The sequence below is a fragment of the Thalia democratica genome, unplaced genomic scaffold, assembly GCF_965202585.1.
Source record: "Thalia democratica unplaced genomic scaffold, ktThaDemo2.hap1.1 HAP1_SCAFFOLD_825, whole genome shotgun sequence".
NCBI lineage: Eukaryota > Metazoa > Chordata > Thaliacea > Salpida > Salpidae > Thalia > Thalia democratica.
The window spans coordinates 1-10,000 of NW_028139789.1; the positions used below are offsets into that span (position 1 = coordinate 1).

At 33.1% G+C, this 10,000-nt stretch overlaps 5 non-coding genes across 5 annotated transcripts in view; all 5 read left to right on the forward strand.

Annotated features, from left to right (window-relative positions):
• Positions 1-45: 45 nt before the first annotated feature.
• On the forward strand, positions 46-164 carry LOC145847127 (5S ribosomal RNA). The gene has a single exon (XR_014371073.1). It is a non-coding gene; the product is annotated as a 5S ribosomal RNA (ribosomal RNA).
• Positions 165-3,018: 2,854 nt separating this feature from the next.
• LOC145847110 (5S ribosomal RNA) lies at positions 3,019-3,137 on the forward strand. Its single transcript, XR_014371057.1, has one exon. It is a non-coding gene; the product is annotated as a 5S ribosomal RNA (ribosomal RNA).
• Positions 3,138-6,981: 3,844 nt separating this feature from the next.
• LOC145847120 (small subunit ribosomal RNA) lies at positions 6,982-8,789 on the forward strand. The gene has a single exon (XR_014371066.1). It is a non-coding gene; the product is annotated as a small subunit ribosomal RNA (ribosomal RNA).
• A 182-nt stretch (positions 8,790-8,971) lies between these two features.
• Positions 8,972-9,124, forward strand: LOC145847112 (5.8S ribosomal RNA). Its single transcript, XR_014371059.1, has one exon. It is a non-coding gene; the product is annotated as a 5.8S ribosomal RNA (ribosomal RNA).
• A 222-nt stretch (positions 9,125-9,346) lies between these two features.
• LOC145847124 (large subunit ribosomal RNA) overlaps positions 9,347-10,000 on the forward strand; it is a 3,631-nt gene continuing 2,977 nt past the window's right edge. Inside the window, exon 1 of the ribosomal RNA XR_014371070.1 lies at positions 9,347-10,000. This exon is cut by the window's right edge and continues 2,977 nt beyond it. This is a non-coding gene — a ribosomal RNA (large subunit ribosomal RNA).

A 10,000-nucleotide genomic window follows, 5' to 3' on the forward strand; every position in this document is an offset into this window, starting at 1 on the left:
TAAACAAACCGAAGGGTTTATAAAGGCTTGTAAACGCTTTCAAACGCCTACGACCATACCACACTGAGCACACCCCATCTCGTCCGATCTGGGAAGTTAAGCAGTGTCGGGCGTGGTTAGTACTTAGATGGGTGACCGCTTGGGAATACCACGTGCCGTAGGCTTTTGCTTTTTGAATTCATCTTTTTTGTACTATTTTTCTTTCTGACCTATTTATACTTATTACTCGTTTATTTACATTTCTTTAACGCTTAAAAGAAAAGTAAATTCTAGTTATTAGCAAATAAAAACGTAAGCCAATCAGATAACGTTATTTGCTGTTTAAACCAATTAGAGCGCTAAAAAAGTGGTTTGACCAGTTTGAGATATCGAAAAAATAATGGCACCATCTTGTAGAGTACAATTTTCTGAGTTAAAATTAATACAATTAGTCTTTTATACTAAAACTTAAAAGTTTTTTTGTCCAAAAACAAATAAAAGCGTGGCTACTTGAAAAATCAAACGAAAATAAATTTTGCACTTTTGTATTGTGAGTCATAATAAGTTATTTACTGTTACCAACAGATACTAGCAAAAGCTTTTTAAAGTTTTGTATTAACTTAATGTATTTGTAATTACTTTTACTTAATAGAAACTATTGAATTACGTTTACTTAGTTTACTTTTGTATGTGTATTAAATATATAGCAATTTTGCTTGAACTTAAATAAAGATTATTAAACTATTAAAAGAAAACTATCAAAGTTTACTAACTCAAAAGCTAAATCTTAGTTATATTGTTATAAACATTTATGTTGTAATTTACTAATAACTAAATGAGTTTATTTCAAACAAAAAGAATTAAATAATGTTATGTTATGTCAAGCCTACTATATGAGGTATATAGGTATATAAGGTATACAAGCTTATGTTTGAAAGTTATAATAATTAAAATAAAAATAAATATTTAGTTGGTAAAATTTGTATTTAATATGCTTTGAAATTAGAGTTAGTATAGATGTTTTTTTTTAAATATAATAAATATAAGTATTTAGTTACTAATAATAAACTAAAATACCAATTTTGTAGTTATTACAAAAAAAAAAACTTATCTTACTTAAAGTTCACTGTAATTGAAACATTATACAAAAGCTTTATAATTATAAGCTTTGAATAATTCTATTTGAATAAATAATAGATTCATAACTATATTCATGTTTGCATATTTAAATTATAAAAAGTTAGTGTTTTGTGTATTGACTTTATGATTATTTTATTTTAGTAACTGTTAGTTTTATACTTTAATAAAAGAAATATGGTTAACAAGTAAGTTAAAAATGAAAGAAGCATAAAAAAACACACTAATTAACTGCTTATTCAATAGTTTGATTATTTAATTATTTTTCTGTTATATAGTTTAATCGTATTGTATAAAAAATACAGAGGTTTAAAGTAAGTTTGAATAAAAATAAAACAAAACATATAATATAAGCATTAGTTAAAATACATAGTTTTTTTTTCTAAAAAAATTTAATTCTTTAATAATAAGTAGTAATTTAAATAAAAAATAATACAAGTAAAGTTATACAATATATATACTATAGTTTGTCAAACTAGGCAAACACTACTAGGCAAAAAACAAACTAGGCAAAAAACCTACAAAGTAGGCCACCACTACAATCCTATGTTCCAACTGGAAATTCAATGAGATCGTTACTGTACTTGTGATGAACGTTGATAATCCCCAAGATTGTAAGTCGAAGGCCTTACCCAACCTAACCAGCGCACTGGTTTTCTTACAACTGAATTAATCAACATTTATTATTGAATATAATCATTATTGATAGATAGAGGAATGTTGACAATCAACAACAGATTGTAGGTCAAAGGCATTACTCGACCCAAGTACCCACAACCTAGATTGAACAACATTTATTAGATAGATTTGTTTAATGATAGATAGAGGAATATTGTCAATCCACAACAGATTGTAAGTCAAAGGCATTACTCGACCCAAGTACCCACAACCTAGATTGAACAACATTTGTTAGATAGATTAGTTAGATAGATAAATAGTACAGTATAATCTCAAAGAATTTGAAGCCCGAACATTGAACGATAGTGGTGTTTCGTGACGACTAGCGGGATTCGATCTTACAACCTTCTGCTTATGAGTCAGCTGATAAGACCACTGACCCACCGCGCCACGACAAAGATAAAGAAATATTTTGCTATATAAATAGGTTGATTTTTATAATTTTGTTATACAGTGTCAATTACAGTGAACTTCAAGTAAGATATACAACAGTATATATATTTCCGAGTCTGACTTTGAGTACTTTTTATATATTATTAACAAGATTTTTTAGGAGTAATATCTGTTTAGTTCTTTAATATATCTTTAAAATAATAATATTTTTTAAGGTGTTTAAAACTTTTAGAAGCTGTATGTAATGTCTTTTAGTTTAATAGTTCTTTTAAATTAGTAAAAAAAATAAACATGGTTGAGTTATCAAATTAAACAAAATAGAACGTCAAGTATTTAATTACTAAAATTAATTTAATTAAAAAAAAATCTCAGGTAATCTAAAATGTCAGGAATTATTTAAAAATAAATATAAATTTAAAACTTATTATATTGAAAAGATTGATGAATAATACTCTTGAATGTATGCAATGTTTGTATTTGTAATGCAATAACATAAATGGATAGATCAATGACAAATTGTAAACATATTGTATTATTTTATTTTACGATTTTATTTTATTTATTTAATAATTCAATAAACTTTACTTCTACTTTTCCTGGTCTTAGGTAATTTATAGATAACAATTATTTAAACAAACACTTTTGTACAGTTACAATACAGTTTTAGTACAGTTTGGGAGTAACTGTTGATTAAAAAACAAAAAAAAAGTTAATTCAGGTTAAAATTTTATAAGGAATAATTTTAAAATATCAAATTGATTGTAAATCAAGTGCAAATAGGTTTTTTAAATAAACCGAAGGGTTTATAAAGGCTTGTAAACGCCTTCAAACGCCTACGACCATACCACACTGAGTACACCCCATCTCGTCCGATCTGGGAAGTTAAGCAGTGTCGGGCGTGGTTAGTACTTAGATGGGTGACCGCTTGGGAATACCACGTGCCGTAGGCCTTTGCTTTTTGAATTCATCTTTTTTGTACTATTTTTCTTTCTGACCTATTTATACTTATTACTCGTTTATTTACATTTCTTTAACGCTTAAAAGAAAAGAAAATTCTAGTTATTAGCAAACAAAAACCTTAGCCAATCAGATAACGTTATTTGCTGTTTGCTTATTTGCTGTTTAAACCAATTAGAGCGCTAAAAAAGTGGTTTGACCAGTTTGAGATATCGAAAAAATAATGGCACCATCTTGTAGAGTACAATTTTCTGAGTTAAAATTAATACAACTAGTCTTTTATACTAAAACTTTAAAGTCTTTTTGTCCAAAAACAAATAAAAGCGTGGCTACTTGAAAAATCAAACGAAAATAAATTTTGCACTTTTGTATTGTGAGTCATAATAAGTTATTTACTGTTACCAACAGATACTAGCAAAAGCTTTTTAAAGTTTTGTATTAACTTAATGTATTTGTACTTAGTTTAAATTAATAGAGTTTATTTGGTTTACTTTATTATGTGTATTGAATGTGCTAGTATCTAAAAATAAATACAACTAAAACAAAACAAACAAGGAGAGTACTTGAATAGAACCAACACAATTTACAGACCAGTTGTGTACTAAATTTAAAGAAATTCTGAATAGTGAATATGCAATTATTATTATAAGTTCAAAGTTCACTTTAATTTAAATTAATGTATTTTGTAAATTGGTTTTATTTAATACGATAGTAGTGAATTACTTTATTTAATTTACTTTAGTATGTGTTGTATAACTTTATTTAAACCAGAAGCAAAACGGGATTATACTTTCAATAAACTACACAATTTACAGACCAGTTGTGTACTAAATAAAAAGCTATTGTGAATGGTGAATATGCAATTATTATTATAAGTTTATAAGTTCACAGTTTACAAAAGCTTTAGAATTTAGTTACTATTTTGTTCATATTTGCATATCTAATTTATGAAAAGTTAGTGTTATGTGTATTGGCTTTTTAATTTCTTTATTTGTAGAACTGTTAGTTTTATATTCTAAAGAAACATTTTTAAATAAATATGTTTAACAAGTAACTTAAAAATGGAAGAAATATATTGTATATATTGAACTATTTATATTTATTCTAGCTATTTGCTTAGTGTATTTATTAATGTGATTATTTTATTTTGTGTTTGTCTTATAGTTTAATCGTATTGTGTTGAAATATATATATAACAAATACAGAGGTTTAAAGTAAGTTTAAATGAAAATAAAATAAGACATATAGTTGAAATATAAGTTTAAAAAAATAGTTTTTTTTTTTTTTTTTTCTTTGTTTGTTTGATTGTTTGTTTATTATATAATCGCGACGTGTCATTTTATTACTTTTAAGCATACTAAATATAATAATAGGTATAGTTATAGGAAAAATTCAATTAGTTTCTAATGTAATAAAAAAGTTTATTTCCACAAATAAATAAATACCTGAAAAATCAAATGAAAAATAAATTTCGCACTCCTGTATTGTGAGTCATAATAGGTTATTTACTGTTACCAACAGATACTAGCGAAGGCTTTTTAAAGTTCTATGTTAATTCAATGTATTTGTACTTAGTTTTATTAAAATGACAGTATTGATGGTTACGTTTATTAAGTATGTTTATTTAACGTTATGTAACTCAAGTAAAACCAGAAGCAAATAAGGAGACTACTTTCAATAAACTACACAATTTACATACCAATTGTATACTAAACTTAAAGCTATTCTATTTTATTCTTGATAGTTATTTTAAAGTTATTAAATTATACAAATGTATTTTGTAAAGTAGTTTTATAAAGTTACTATAGTTTATTTAACTTACTATAGTATGTGTTATATAATTTTAATTAAACCAGAAGCAAAAAGGGAGACTACTTTAAATAAACTACACCATTTATTGTTATATATAACTCTAATAAAACCAGAAGCAAAAAGGGAGACTACTTTAAATGAACTACACAAATTAAAAATATATTATTATTTATAAATCAATCGTGTTGTGTTTCAAATACATTTTTCAAATAATGTTTTACAAGTATTTATCAGTTATTTAGTTTTCTTTTTATAGTTTAGCCGTATTGTTTTATTTATTTGTTATTATTTTTATTTAATTGTTTGCTTATTATATTTATCGCCATGTGCTTAAAAAATAAAACAACTATAAAGGTTAAAAAAGTAAGTTTAAATAAAAATAAAATGAAACATACAAAATAAGCTTATGATTTTTTATTATTATTATTATTATTATTATTATTTTTATTTTATTGTTTGTTTATTATATCTATCGCCATGTGCTTAAAAAATAAAACAACTATAAAGGTTAAAAAAGTAAGTTTAAATAAAAATAAAATGAAACATACAAAATAAGCTTATGATTTTTTTATTATTATTATTATTATTATTATTATTTTTATTTCATTGTTTGTTTATTATATCTATCGCGATGTGCTTAAAAAATAAAACAACTATAAAGGTTTAAAAAGTAAGTTTAAATAAAGATAAAATGAAACATATAAAATAAGCTTATGTTTGATTTTTTTATTTTACTTTTATTAAATTGTTTGCTTATTATATTTATCGCGATGTGCTTAAAAGAATAGAACAAATACAAAGGTTTAAATTGTAAGTTTTAAATAAAATAAAATGAAACATACAAAATAAGCTTATGATTTTTTATTATTATTATTATTATTATTATTATTATTTTTATTTCATTGTTTGTTTATTATATCTATCGCGATGTGCTTAAAAAATAAAACAACTATAAAGGTTTAAAAAGTAAGTTTAAATAAAGATAAAATGTAACATATAAAATAAGCTTATGTTTGATTTTTTTATTTTATTTTCATTTAATTGTTTGTTTATTATATTTATCGCAATCTGCTTAAAAAAATAAAACGAGTATTAAGGTTTGAAAAGTAAGTTTAAATAAAAATAAAATAAAAATATAAAATAAGCTTATGTTTTTTTTTTTTTTTTTTTTTATTATTATTATTTTTATTCAATTTTTTGTTTATTATATTTATCGCAATGTGCTTAAAACGATAAAACAAATATAAAGATTTAAAAAGTACGCTTAAATAAAAAATAATACAAATAAAGTTTATTTATAATAAATATATATATATTTAAAACATTAAAAAAAGTAGTTTATACATATTTTTTTTTATTTATTTCTTTTAAACATATTAAATAAAGTATAAAAAAGTATTAAAACATTTAAACGTAGCATAAATAAGCTTAAAACATTAAAATAATCGAAAAGAAACAAAGAAATTGAAAAAAATCGGAAAAAATCGGCAAAAAAAGTTCAACAGCAACATTTGAGCATCATACACGTATGCATTACTTTACACTAGTGAGAGAGACGTGTTTGTGCGTTCGGTCGACTTGACGAGAAAGCGGGCTTAAAGCATTACTGTTTAGCACCCGAGGCGCGGCTATTGCAGCGGCGGCGAACGTGCTATGTAAACGCATTGGAGCAGCGTATGAAAAACTACAAGCGTCCAGCGGCGGTAGGCTTATAGCTTTGCGAAGTCGTCGAGACGAGTAGCCGACGCAGGCAGGCACGGCTCGAGGCGGGTAACTGCAGCAGACAGATGGCGTGTTGCTGCTGACGAGTTAACCGGCAGAAGGCAAACGGTTGGTCGGGAGAAAGAACAGTCAGTTGTATAGCTGCATGCTGCAGTCGACGCGGGCTGGCGCTTTAAACAGCAAAAGGCCGGCGCCGACTTTCAGTAACGTTCGCAAGGCTTTTAAGCCGAGTGATAGAAAAGGTCTGTATTTATACAGTAAAAACGCTCAGTCGAGCAACGGGTTTAAACGCCCTCGGATAGTTATCTGGTTGATCCTGCCAGTAGTCATATGCTTGTCTCAAAGATTAAGCCATGCAAGTGTAAGTACGAGCTCACGTACAGTGAAACTGCGAATGGCTCATTAAATCAGTTATGGTTCATTTGATTGTACGCTTTTACATGGATAACTGTGGCAATTCTAGAGCTAATACATGCGTAAAGCGCCGAACTGACGTGAGGCGCGCATTTATCAGACCAAAACTAACCGGCTTTCGGGTCGTTACAATGGTGACTCTGGATAAGCTTGCGGATCGCACGGCCTAGTGCTGGCGACATCTCATTAAAGCAACTGCCCTATCAACTATCGTCGGTACGGTATCGGCCTACCGAGGTTGTAACGGGTGACGGAGAATCAGGGTTCGATTCCGGAGAGGGAGCCTGAGAAACGGCTACCACATCCAAGGAAGGCAGCAGGCGCGCAAATTACCCATTCCCGGCTCGGGGAGGTAGTGACGAAAAATAACAATGCAGACCTCGTACGAGGTCCTGCAATTGGAATGAGTACACTTTAAACTTTTTAACGAGTATCCATTGGAGGGCAAGTCTGGTGCCAGCAGCCGCGGTAATTCCAGCTCCAAAAGTGTATATTTAAGTTGTTGCGGTTGAAAAGCTCGTAGTTGGATATAGGGACGGCGAGGTTGGTCGGTCGAAAGGCTAGCACTGGCCTTGTTGTTCTTGTTGGTCGGTGCCTTCGCGGTGCTCTTAACTGAGTGTTGCGGTGGTCCGGCAAGTTTACCTTGAAAAAATTAGAGTGTTCAAAGCAGGCTTTACGCTTGTATAATGTTGCATGGAATAATGGAATAGGACCTCGGTTCTATTTTGTTGGTTTTCGGAGCACGAGGTAATGATTAATAGGAACGGACGGGGGCATCCGTACTGTGCCGTTAGAGGTGAAATTCTTGGATCGGCGCAAGACGAACGACTGCGAAAGCATTTGCCAAGAATGTTTTCTTTAATCAAGAGCGAAAGTCAGAGGTTCGAAGACGATCAGATACCGTCCTAGTTCTGACCTTAAACGATGCCGACTAGCGATCGGGCAGTGTCGAACTTAAGAACTGTCCGGCAGCTTCCGGGAAACCAAAGTCTTTGGGTTCCGGGGGAAGTATGGTTGCAAAGCTGAAACTTAAAGGAATTGACGGAAGGGCACCACCAGGAGTGGAGCCTGCGGCTTAATTTGACTCAACACGGGAAATCTCACCCGGCCCGGACACAGCGAGGATTGACAGATTGAGAGCTCTTTCTTGATTCTGTGGGTGGTGGTGCATGGCCGTTCTTAGTTGGTGGAGCGATTTGTCTGGTTAATTCCGATAACGAACGAGACTCTTACTTGCTAAATAGCTGCTCGACCCATTGGGTCGGAGACAACTTCTTAGAGGGACTAGTGGCGTTTAGCCACACGAGATTGAGCAATAACAGGTCTGTGATGCCCTTAGATGTTCGGGGCCGCACGCGCGCTACACTGACCGGATCATCGTGTGTTCCCTAGGCCGAAAGGTCCGGGTAATCCGTTGAACCCCGGTCGTGCTAGGGATAGGGACTTGCAATTGTTTCCCTTGAACGAGGAATTCCCAGTAAGCGCGAGTCATTAGCTTGCGTTGATTACGTCCCTGCCCTTTGTACACACCGCCCGTCGCTACTACCGATTGAATGGTTTAGTGAGGTCCTCCGATTGAGCCTGGTACGTGCGGCAACGCACTCGCCGGTGTTCGAAAAGACGATCGAACTTGATCATTTAGAGGAAGTAAAAGTCGTAACAAGGTTTCCGTAGGTGAACCTGCGGAAGGATCATTAACGAATCGAAATTTGATTTCAAGCGACGTCTCTTCTTCGAAGGGACCGAGCCCTGTAACTGTTATAGTTCGGTCGCGTTGCTTTCTGACAGCGGGAGTAATAATTCAGCACGCAAGTGCTGGCGCGGCCGCTTCTTTTTGAACACGATTTTTTGGTTGCATTGAGATTGATTAACACGAGAGATCTCTTAGCGGTGGATCACTCGGCTCGAGCGTCGATGAAGGACGGAGCTAGCTCCGAGAAGTAATGTGAATTGCAGGACACATTGAGCATCGATATTCTGAACGCGTATTGCGGCCTCGGGTAATCCTGGGGCCACGTCCGTCTCAGGGTCTTTAACACACCGATCCTTTCATTAGTTTGAAAGTGCCTGCGACTCGTTTCTTAATTAAGGAGCGTGTCGTCAAAGACAGCTGGTCTGGCGATTTCACAGCTGAAGCGTGAGCAGCCTGCTGGCCTCGGGTGAGGTAGCAACGACGGTAGGTGCTCGAGAATAAGTTAAGTGACTTCAAAAGGCCGACGTACAAAGCGCATGTACTTTTGTAGTACATCACTTTTGACCTGAGATCGGGCGGGACGACCCGCTGAACTTAAGCATATCACTAAGCGGAGGAAAAGAAACTAACAAGGATTCCCCTAGTAACGGCGAGTGAAGCGGGATAAGCCCAGCGCTAAATCCGAGCCTTTTTGGAGGGCGAGGAAATGTAGCGTATGGAATTCAGCATGCGGCGAACCAACGACTGCCCACGTTCTTCTGATCGAGGCCTTTTCCCAGAGCGGGTGTTAGGCCCTTGGCGGCGGTCGTAATTCGTCCTAGCGGTTTTCCCGGAGTCGGGTTGTTTGGAAATGCAGCCCTAAGCGGGTGGTAAACTCCATCTAAGGCTAAATACTGGCTCGAGACCGATAGCGAACAAGTACCGTGAGGGAAAGTTGAAAAGCACTTTGAAGAGAGAGTTAAAGAGTACGTGAAACCGCTTGGAGGCAAACGGAGGCGCCCATCGAGTCGCCGGACGTTTTCAGGCGCTGCGAGAGCTGTCCTACTGTTTGAGTGATCTTCGGAGACTCTTACGGTTGCGCTGGCGTCGCGGCGCTGCACTAGCGTTCGGCGAGGGCCGCGACCGGTTGCTGGGCTGACTTTGGTCGTTCGCAAGGTAGCTCTTCTTCGGAAGAGTGTTATAGGCGTTCGATTAGCTTCGGCTCGGCGACCGAGG